General features: G+C 37.6%; 1 pseudogene; it reads left to right on the top strand.

Moving 5' to 3' along the window:
* Positions 1-7,160: 7,160 nt before the first annotated feature.
* Positions 7,161-10,637, top strand: part of LOC135416730 (cytosolic phospholipase A2 epsilon-like) — a 36,623-nt pseudogene continuing 33,146 nt past the window's right edge.

The following is a 10,637-nucleotide window of genomic DNA, read 5'->3' as shown; positions in this document are numbered from 1 at the left end:
GAATTTCAACAAGTTGAAATAAGGCAATAAATAAGGTTGAAAGGTCTTAGGAGATGTGAAGAAGGCCTTCAAAGCTTTTGCAGGCTAAAACTAAGCCTAGAGTGATATTTAGGTTTTTGCATCCTTTGCCTTTGCACTCCTTGTTTGCAAGTACATGATAAGCCTTTAGCAAAATGTTGGGGGACAGTTTTCTGGGCTTTCCCAGTCTTGCTTGCTAAATGGTCCTACGACCTTGCACTTCTTTAGTAAGTCTGTTTTATAGCACAGAGCTCTTGAATTGTTTAGCTCTGATTAGCTCCTACTATGCCATGGAAAAACAAAGTAAAATAGCAAATGCAGTTTTGTATTTGCACTAGATTATACATGTATCTTATTTCTTTCCATGACTTATAAAGTCCAGAATTACCATCAGATCATCTTGTCAGACTTGCTAGATGTCAGACCTGTTACCTGCCATGCAGCTACTTAAATGTTAATCCTGATCACCTGTGGCTGACCAAAGACTATCTTGAAGAAAATGGATCCCTCTTCTTCTACAAATATCAGGAATGGTGAAGTCACCACATTTTATGGAGGTGCATTGTAGTGCCAGCAGTAAGTATGCACCTTGTTTCCATCCTCATTTAATTTAGCCAGAGCCCAGACATTAGCATATGTTACATATTTTCCTAGTAATTTAAAAGCTATCTCATAATGACTGTTTCTTCATTAGGATCAATTTTATAAAATATACCAACCTTATATCACAGTTTTCTTTTTGTCAAACCAGTAGATTCAACCATTCATGTTCTGATTACAAAAATCCTTTTATTTGCTATATCCAGCTATATCTCTGTTTTTGCACTCCCTTCAACTCTTCATTGTCCCTTTATCAACTGTAGACTTCAGTACCCTTTCCACTACTGCTATACACTGAGATCAACATTGTTTTGTTATTCTTCTGTTCTCACATATGAGTTACTAGTTTCTATATACAGAATCCAGTTGTCCTCATTTACCTTTAGAGACTTCTGACAAGTTGTTTGTCTTCCATAAGCTGGTGAATTAGTGTTTTCCACAGTACACTCTTCCCTTTTGTAGGGGGGAGTAAATTGTAACATATATTTGACATTTCTTTAATCATAACTTTGCACTTCAGTGCATTAGATTTTACCGTGGTTAATCAGGTCAGTTTATCAAGCAGGTCAGATCGTTCTCTATAATTGCCCTGTCCTCGGTATTACTCCATCAATCTTTGTTCTACTGCAAATCTGGCAGTCAGAGTGCCTTGTTTATTTCTAAAACACTCACAAAAACAGATAGAGTTTGAGACTGGTAAACTCTTAAAAATTCCTCAGAAGAAAACTTTTTTCAGACATGTTTCTCACTGAGAACTAATTCTGAAATCAGTTAGAAAACAAATTCTTAACCTTAGTAATATATACTTTCTTTTCAATCTTTACACAATAGACTATTAGTAAAAAAATCTACTATTGCAGGATAGAACAAATCTCCTTCTTTGTCTTGAAAAACACTACTTCCTACTGACTAGCTTCCAGAGATGGTTCAGGGCTTACCAAAATTGATCATCACTTTTCAGGGAACCCCTGGCTAGTGCTAACTCCAGAAAGATTTCTTTTCCATGCAGTTACCTTGCATCACGATTTTACTATCCCATGCACCTTACTGGTAGAACTTCCTGTAATTGCTTTGACATCTTTTGCATCTTCATTGCACTCTGGTCACTTAGAGGCAGATTCAGTACTCTGCTTTGCAAGATGAAATGTACATTCATAGGACACCACACATCAGTTTTGGCAACACGCTAGCATTACCTCTACAACATATACTAAGATAAGTAAAAAAGAATTTCTGTGCATAATCCCAATATAAGCAAGACTTTCCCAAAGCTTAATAGAAATAGATTAAAAAAAAAAGGAAAATAAAAAGAAAGACACAATTATATCTGTCTTTATTAATATCAACTTCTAACAGCTTTCCTGCCCTTTTTCCCTGCTCTTTTAAAAATTTTCCATGTTTATTAAGCTCTTTACTGAACCATATGGCTAGGCATTCAGTTCATATGCAAGTGAGGTGTGTACCTCATTTCTGCCTTCGTGCAAAGGTTTCAGACATAAAATCTTTGCTTCAAATCTCCCCTGGTGTTTTTATACACACACACACACACATAGCACATACATATATGGAATAAGTCTGGGTGGAACCACCTGCTGTCCAGACATTAAATTGTACTAGTCAATGACTGGCCTAAGGCCAAGTAATTACATATCAACAGTCTTTTTTTGGGAAAATACTCCCTGAGTGTAGTTTTCAGTGTATAATTGCTATGTATGCTGAAAGCTATATGTAATATAAACATGCATATTAACAAATGCTGTACAAAATGTATGAAACATAAATGCTAAGAATGTGTTCAACTCGAAAAAACTCTTGACTTAAAATAAGTATTGCTATTAACTACTTCAGGAATGATGGAGCATTTGGTGTGCGTGGCTGCCAGCCCACATTTTGAGAAATAGAAGAGAACCAGGAGTAGTAATATCTGATAACTGGTTTTTAATTAGTCACATATTGGGCCCATTATGACAATGGCAGCCAGGGTAAACAAACTACTGGCACATTACCATATCCCTCTTGCTACTTTTGAAAATTGGCACAATATTCACTTTCTTTTGTCTTTCTGCAGTTATGTGGTAACCTAAGAATTAAAATATCTGAACCATAGACAGTCAAAAATCTTAGGTTGTACTTTAGGCACTAATTGGTAAGAATGATCTCTGTTCAGTCTTAATATGTGTTATATGACTATGCATTGTAACGCAGTTCATATTCGTTGATGAAACGTAAAGTGATTTCTTTCTGAATATGGAATAAAAATGTTTTATTAATATTCCTACCTTAGCAGCATAATTAGTAATTATTTTTCTTTCTATATGAAGTAATTAAGTCCAGACCTTTGATAGCATTTTGCTTTCAACTCATATACATTTCTTTTATATTTGCACATATACGTATGTATAGATATGCTTCCTAATGTCACTCTTGGAAATTATTTTTTTTCTATATTCTTTAAATTTTGGTTTATGTTGAAAGCCTTATATTTTCTATTTTCCCATGTACTGTGCATTTCACATCCAGCTGCTGCCTTCTTATTAACTCTGCAAAAGTCTAGGTTTTTCAACCAAAATAGCAAAACTGGGAAAGCTCATATCATAACACTGAGATTTCCTCACCTGCAGCAGAAAAAATTGTTACATCTTCAGAGACATCTTTTAGCTCTTCCTGACCTTTCCCACTGTTTTTTAGCACGAAGCTGCAATGTTTAGCCTCCAAAGCAATAGAGATTTCTCCTTGTCAATCACAAGTTTATTTACCAACAGCCAGACTGAGCTTATAATTGCTTTGGACCTGTGGAAATACAGGGAATAACTCATTTTCTTTTCATGTTGTATCTGTGCAATGTGATCTGTGTAGGTTTCAGTCGTTGCATCACATGGGATCAAAATATCAAAACTATGTGAGAGTTGCATGCAAGAACTGCTTTAGTAACGTGTCTCCCTTACATTTATTATAATGGATATTCAGCAACGTTTGCCACTACAAATTTGTCTTTCTTTAATCTGTGTTTTCTTGACCTGACCTAAGAGTCACGTTTGTCTTTGATGTCTGTGAGTTTCAGCACAGTATCATGTTGCAATGGTGATTTAATTTAGCATGTAATAGGATGTACTTACATAGTTGCCTATCTCGATCTCCTGGAGAATGCTTCTTTCCTTACACACTGAAACACTTCCTTAAGATGTTTTGCAATTGTTTCTTTAAAGTCTTTCCATGTGGAGCTGCTCACATAATTTAATCTTTGTGATCAGCTCTTTTGTGAGTAAGTGGCCATGCTAGATTCCTGCACAGGTTTGTATTTTATTCAGTGGGAGCTTGTGGAATGACAGTGAGACTCTTTTGCCTACCAGCCCTAAATTCTCCTATTCTTGGCTCCACAGGCAACTGTGAAGCCTTTTGGACACCCTGAGAAATGGAATTGTTTTTTTGTATCCATATGGAGTCAGGTATGTAGCATCATTGAGACCAAGTTCCATGAGCAGCTAGTATGAGGCATGGGTTATAGCTCAGATAGCACAAAATGCAGCTTTGAGGGATGTCTGCGTGACTCCCAACAGAGCCTGGCTTTGTTAAGTACTGCTTATATGACATACCAGGTGGCCTGGAAAGGCTATCGCTTCATATTCCCAATGACAACGCACTGTATATAGGGCAAGATTGGCTGCCATGCGCACGGCTTCAGATTACACAATGGGTCACGAGGCTTGAAGTCAACATGGCAATGGAAACACAGCTTCAGCACATGTGGAGAGATACTGGATTCAAGAGCTTCTGCAACAGCCAGGCCTTCCTCATACAGGGAAGACGCACCAGGAATTTCAGCACTGAAAGATGAGCTGGAGTGAGTATATCGCCTAATCTTGTGCTTCCTCCTCAGCCTGTAAGTGGGATGGGAAATGCTCACAGAGGCTGGGAGTATTTCTTCATCTGGGTATGCCTTACCTAAGGATGTCATTTTCATATAACTCACATTTTCTCACCAGGGCTCTCATACTGGCGACAGCCACATGCCCCAGCTTGTGGAGGAGCGGGGAGCTGTGTCTTTTAGGGCAGAATCTCTCACCTGTTTCTGTCCCTCTTGGTTAATTAAGAGAGAAGGACTTAATTCTCTCACAGTACTGCATCAGAGGTGGGCTCTGGTCTCATAGGGCACTGCACTATCATCTTCTGCAACAGAAAAGTTAGGAATTATAACAAATCCTGAGTCATTACCTTGTTGATAAAAGGAATCTCCTGATGTCTGTGGAAACACAGCTCCAGCTGTGCCTCTCTTGGTTGAAAAGGCAATGCACTCAGAAAGGTGGCATGATCACCTTTACACTGAGGAATTAAAAGTGATCCTTGCCAATGTGGAAGGCTTTGAGGAACTGCCAGAATCAGTGGCAAACCTGTCACCTGCATTGAGGTCCGCTTAATCTTGTCTGGGACTCTCAAATCACAGTCCTCTTGGGAAACCACATTTTTCTCTGTAGTCAGGAAATGCCCTCTGGTGACCAATAGATTTATGTATGAACTAGATTCTTATAATGTACTTTATCCCTTGGAGATAACTGCAATGAACACTGGAAATTTGAAGTTGGCGATAGCATATGATGTGACATATATTAGACAAGAATAGCAAGCTCAAAGATGTACCTCATCAGCACATGCTGATTTTATTAAGATACTAAGATACCATTAACTTACTACAGCTGTAAATGTTTAGAAGCCAGTTATTTTAGGATAAGTTGCTTTAGCAGTTCCTATGTCTTTTAGTGTTTGATGGGAGACTATGGTGATGGTGGTAAGAACTAGAATCCATGCAGGGCATGCCTTACAAATATTTAAGCTCCATAATAAAAAAAATTGTACTTGTGCATAAGCACAGGTCTTCTACAAGTCAGATCAGAAGAGAGATTATGTTCCGTGAAAGAATAAGCCGACCAAATAACCATTCAAATCTGAGCTACTGTCAGTGTTTGTCCAGGACATTAAGTACTTCTTCAACTGTTTTAGGAATATTTTCTGTATTTACATTTTCTCTGAGTTTGGGTAAAGTTAGTATAAATGTAACAACAAATATCCGTACTTCATAGTTGTCATGTGGAGGAGCATACAGAGCCCTCCGAAAAGCAGTATGGTACTCCTAGTGTACAGAAACACTCCCTTTTCTGCTGATTTTACTTTATGGTTCAAATTTTATCAATCCGTTTCACTTTTTCTGTCCTTATGCCTTCATCGTTTAGCAGAGGACTTGGCAGTGTTAGGTTAACGATTGGACTTAATGATCTTAGAGCTCTCTTCAAGCCTAAAAGATTCTATTAATCTATATTTGAATTATAAATAAATATATATATGTATACATTTCTCATTATTACATACATATTTATCTTATTCAAATAAAGGGCATGTGGCTCACCAGCAGCAACTATTGGGATCAGGCAAAGTTTCACAGCCATTGCCATATTAAAACCTGATTCTTCTGAGTGATATTTGCCACTGCTGTCATGGGGATTGTTATGATCTCTTGATTTTCTGACATGAACTTGAACATTTTTGCTGTTATGCAGATGAGCCACCTTGTAATATACTTTTAATGTCTGAAGCATCACACTGATGAACTTTAGCTTCGTCTTGCTGTATCCCTGAGGAGTAGAAGATGTCTGTTTCTAGTAAAGATACTAATCAGGAATACACCAGGAGGGCTTTCAGTGAAGCTGGACCATCCCTTTCTCCTATGTTCCAGTAGGTGGTCTGTAAAATCTGAGAGGAAGATGTGCTGAAGTATATGATGTGCAAAAGCCCATGATATAGGGATGAGACATAAACAAGAGTCTGTAGGCTGCAGAGAAGCTATGAGAGCTTCCCTCTGAAGAGAGGGATCATCAAGAATGATTGAGAAAAGTAAAAAAAACCCACAAAATCTATCTAATCTTTTGTTTGTCCTTAGCAGTCAGTTTAATAAATCTTTAAATAATTATATCTGATCCAACCTGTCTTTGAGCATTATTGTTAAAAGTGGCCTAGCTCAACAACTGGTTGTAATTTCAGAACATGTTTATTGTAGTCTTAGACATATCAGACTAGTCCAGAAAAAAAAAGTCATTGCAGAAAAAGCCTTAAATGACAATCAATTCAAGGCAGAGCACTTTTGGGTGATCTGCATTTAACTAGTAGCTCACCAGCTGACAGACAGACCCCAAAGTACCCCAAAATTGCCGTAAGTGTAAATATTTTAGCGGTGGCCCAGCATAGTTTCTCTGCTCCTTGAGCTGCACTAAATGTATTATTTGACCACTGGGGCTCTGCCCCACAAGTCAGGAGTGCATTATATTTAGGGAGTTGTTGAAGTCTCTTCTGTCAATCTTCCCCTCTGACATTCCCCATTTGTCCCAAACTTGTCTCAGATTTGTATAAAGCTGCTGCTGAACTTGCACAGATTACAGTCTGAGGTTTCACAGATGACCAAGCTTACTATTTCTCCCTTACTGCACCTGGACATGAGCAACCACAATACAGCCTGTGCTTTATGAACAGCAGTCCCATGTCAGACTGTCCACTTCATGATCACAGGGGCCTTACGTGATCCTGAACTGGAATATGGCCGGAAGTTTGTACTTGTATTGATACTTGCCACATTGAATTTTGCATTCTCTGCCACCCTTGTAATCCCAAAACCTCTTCTTTGTTATTTGAATAAATCCCTGAGAGGATTTTTTTATTTATATGCTAATAGAGCTTTTGCCCAAGGGTGTTTTGCAGCTTCACATTGCAAGAGGGTGAATCATGTGGTAACAACAAAACCAAGTTCCTCAATGTCAGGTTTCTCAGCATCTGTAACTCTGGAAACAAGTGATTAAAGAGGACATACTGATTACTCAGGGTGGGATTCACCCCAGCTACCTTCAGACATTCAGAAGTTAGGCATCAAGTATGACCTGGACGTTTGGGCTTCTCCAGAAGATTCCAGTATAGAGAGGTTTAGTCACTACTTGCAGTTGCCATGCTTTCCTTTTCCTCCATTCAGTACAGAGGAAACACAAGCAATCAGCTTCTACTCTAACTTCTAGATGACTTAACAGTCAAGTGTATCCTAAGTGCATGCCTTGTGAAAAGGACATTTGCCTCAAAAGGAATAGTGCTTCATAGCAAAAAGCAATTTTGAACCTTGAACTTATTTAGGAAATTCAATACCAGTGTCAGCTCTGAGTCAAAGGTACCTTTGGCTGCCTCTGGCTTGAGCTTAAAGAACAGGTATTTTATATGTGGAAGGATTGAGTCAGGAAAGAAAAGTTAGTTGTTAGGCAACAAGCAACACCTGGTTAGCTTCCTAAAGGATGCTAGAGGCTTCTTTCCCTGCCTCATTTCCTTTTGTCTTAAAACCAAAGGTACACTATGACAATATGAAATGAAAACAGGATCTCATGCAAAAACCTCTCACCCATTAGCTTCCATACGTCACAGAAACAAGACCTGTTAACCTGATAACCTTTGTGGGGCACATTTACAAAAAAATTGTAGCTAGTATTCCTCTGTTGTGGTTCTGTACCTCTTCTAGCATTTCTTTCAAGGATACGAATAGGTTGTAGCAGAAGAAACAGAAAATGTGTGTGTTTTCGTGTGTACAGTTAATTTTCTCTAAATGGTGTCTGGTCACCCTTTTTACAGGAAAAAAAAAAGTCAGATTCTAAAACTTTTTTTACGGAAGTACAAGTGCTCATATTAAGCAAAGCATTAGCCAAAGCATGGGAGAGGCATGTGACTCTCCTTAAAATATTGCTGTAGATTATGTAATTCTGGCTTCAATTAAGCAGTTCCAGTTCCATCAAAAAGTTTCAATACAATGAAGATGAGAAAGGAAGTTCAAAGCAAATTTTTGGCAAAGTAAATGTGCTTATTTCATTAAACAACAATGAAAAAAAAGAAGATAATGAGTATACAAAATTAAACCTAAGAAATCAAACTTTTGGAAAGATGGAATACTGCATATAAGATCATCAGGTTGTCTTCTTCTTGTAACAACAGCTTTTCCTATTGATTCCTCAGTTTATATAAGAAAAGTATGTAATGAAACTGCTAGAAGTGATTGGGTTTGTGTCTAGTTTCTGTCAGACAAGGTCCTCGTACAAAACTCATTGCCACAGTCAGAGCGGCTGTGATTTCATACTTATACCTGACTGCAAAAGGAAGCGTCATGCCCTGTCATCCTATTAATCTCAAGTTCTTTCATCAGCACTACTTTTAATCTTTTGGGAGGACTTTCAATACAAACTAATAATGCCTAATAATGCTTGCATAATGAATTAGAAAATTAATCAGTGAGCTTCCTAGAGATGTGCTAAGCATATGCAGATCCTTGTGAGATTTAAAAAAAAAAAAATGTACAGAATCAGTCCATTAAATTTCAATAATCTGCTAATAGTGCCCAGCTGCCTGGTGATTTGAATAAAGTTGCTCAGAAATCTGGATGTTTCTTGCATCAGAAAATGGCATCATTGTTTGTTGAAATGCTTCATGATTTTTCAAGGTGGAATGTTTAAATCTCATTTAAATTTGTTAAGATGCATATGTGAAGCCCAGAAATAAGTAACACATTTCAAATTGAAAAAATGATACATTGGGTTTAGGGAGCACAAAAACGGAGCTTATCAAGTCTTCTTTAATTTCTTTTGAAGTAGAATACTACAATAAAAACGAGTTGTACACACAGAAACCATGATGCAACAGCATTTTTCAGGGAAAATATTCCTTCAGAAGAATTCTTAACATCTTCATACATAAATGTCTTTTTTCTAGTGATCATATCCATTGTTGGCTTTTTTAAATTTATATTTTATTATGGAGGCCATCATGCATGGAATTCAGGGTCTTTGTGTGGAGAAAACAGGTAGATGCGTTTATTAGGCTATTGTTGTCCTCACTTTTAGAACATCATTGTAAGGCTGTTTCTCATAGATTATCTCTATCACATAATCAATCAGGTTATTGCTGTTATTGCATTTCCATGAGCCCCCAGATAGGAACCATCTGGTCTCTCAGTTCACTCTGCTCAGTCACAAGACCTGCACATATGAACATTCATACCCTACAGCAGACCTGCTCTTTGAACAAATAATGTGGGTGGGAAATTTTCCTGTTTCAGAAATCATGGAAGGGTGGAGCTCTGACTCAATCGAATAAAACACCTGTTCAGCAACTTCTGACATTCTTCAAGACTGTAAATTTGTTTTAGGAGACACTGGCAACTGTGCAGCCTACTACTGAGGTGCCATTCACAGCAGCTTCTTTTAATGTAGCAGCGATCTCGATGGCATCAACCTCTGCCTTACCTCAGGTAAGTGGAAAACAGAACTAGCCTGGAAGGAGTCTCTGAGTTTTTGATTCAGATTTGTCCCTGGACTACAACAGTTCAAGTGTACTGTTACCTGTAGGACATAAATCTCCAGGAAAACAAGACTGTCCTTTCTTGGATATTTGCATCTACAAGGACTGGAGTCCTTATCTTTCCATATAGCACACTGCCACTTTCCTGGCACAATAATTTTATTCACCACTATGAGGAGGTGCGAATTGCCCATTTCACTCTGCAATTCAATCTCAATTGAGGAATTGAAATAAGTAGAAAAATTGATCTTTTCATCTCTCCTTTTCATCCTCTTTTCTTCTTCCCTCAGCAGCATTCAAGCAGAAAATCAAGACTCTTGGAAAATGAAGAAAGAAAGTGGACGATGCACTATATAGCCCCAAGCGATGATGCTAAGGTACCAACTTCAACAAACCAGAAATATGCAGGACTAAACCAATATTTTTTAGAAGGGTAGGATATTTTTTTCCCCAAAATTGGCTATTAAAGATTCACATGCTTATTTAGAAATAGGAATATTTAATGAAAGAAAAATTTTTTTAGGTGAAACATCTCCATTCCATTATTTTTTTTATTCCATTCCTTTGTCTATTTTCATAAAGTGTGTTATTTTCATGGTTTTATTCCTTAGAGAAATTCTTTAGTGAAAATGCTCTCAATTTTCTGTAAAAATGGG

Source organism: Pseudopipra pipra, chromosome 6 (genome assembly GCF_036250125.1).
Source record: "Pseudopipra pipra isolate bDixPip1 chromosome 6, bDixPip1.hap1, whole genome shotgun sequence".
In the NCBI taxonomy this organism is placed as follows: domain Eukaryota; kingdom Metazoa; phylum Chordata; class Aves; order Passeriformes; family Pipridae; genus Pseudopipra; species Pseudopipra pipra.
The sequence above is the reverse complement of the archived record's forward strand: the minus strand, read 5'-3'. Positions and strand labels throughout refer to the sequence as shown.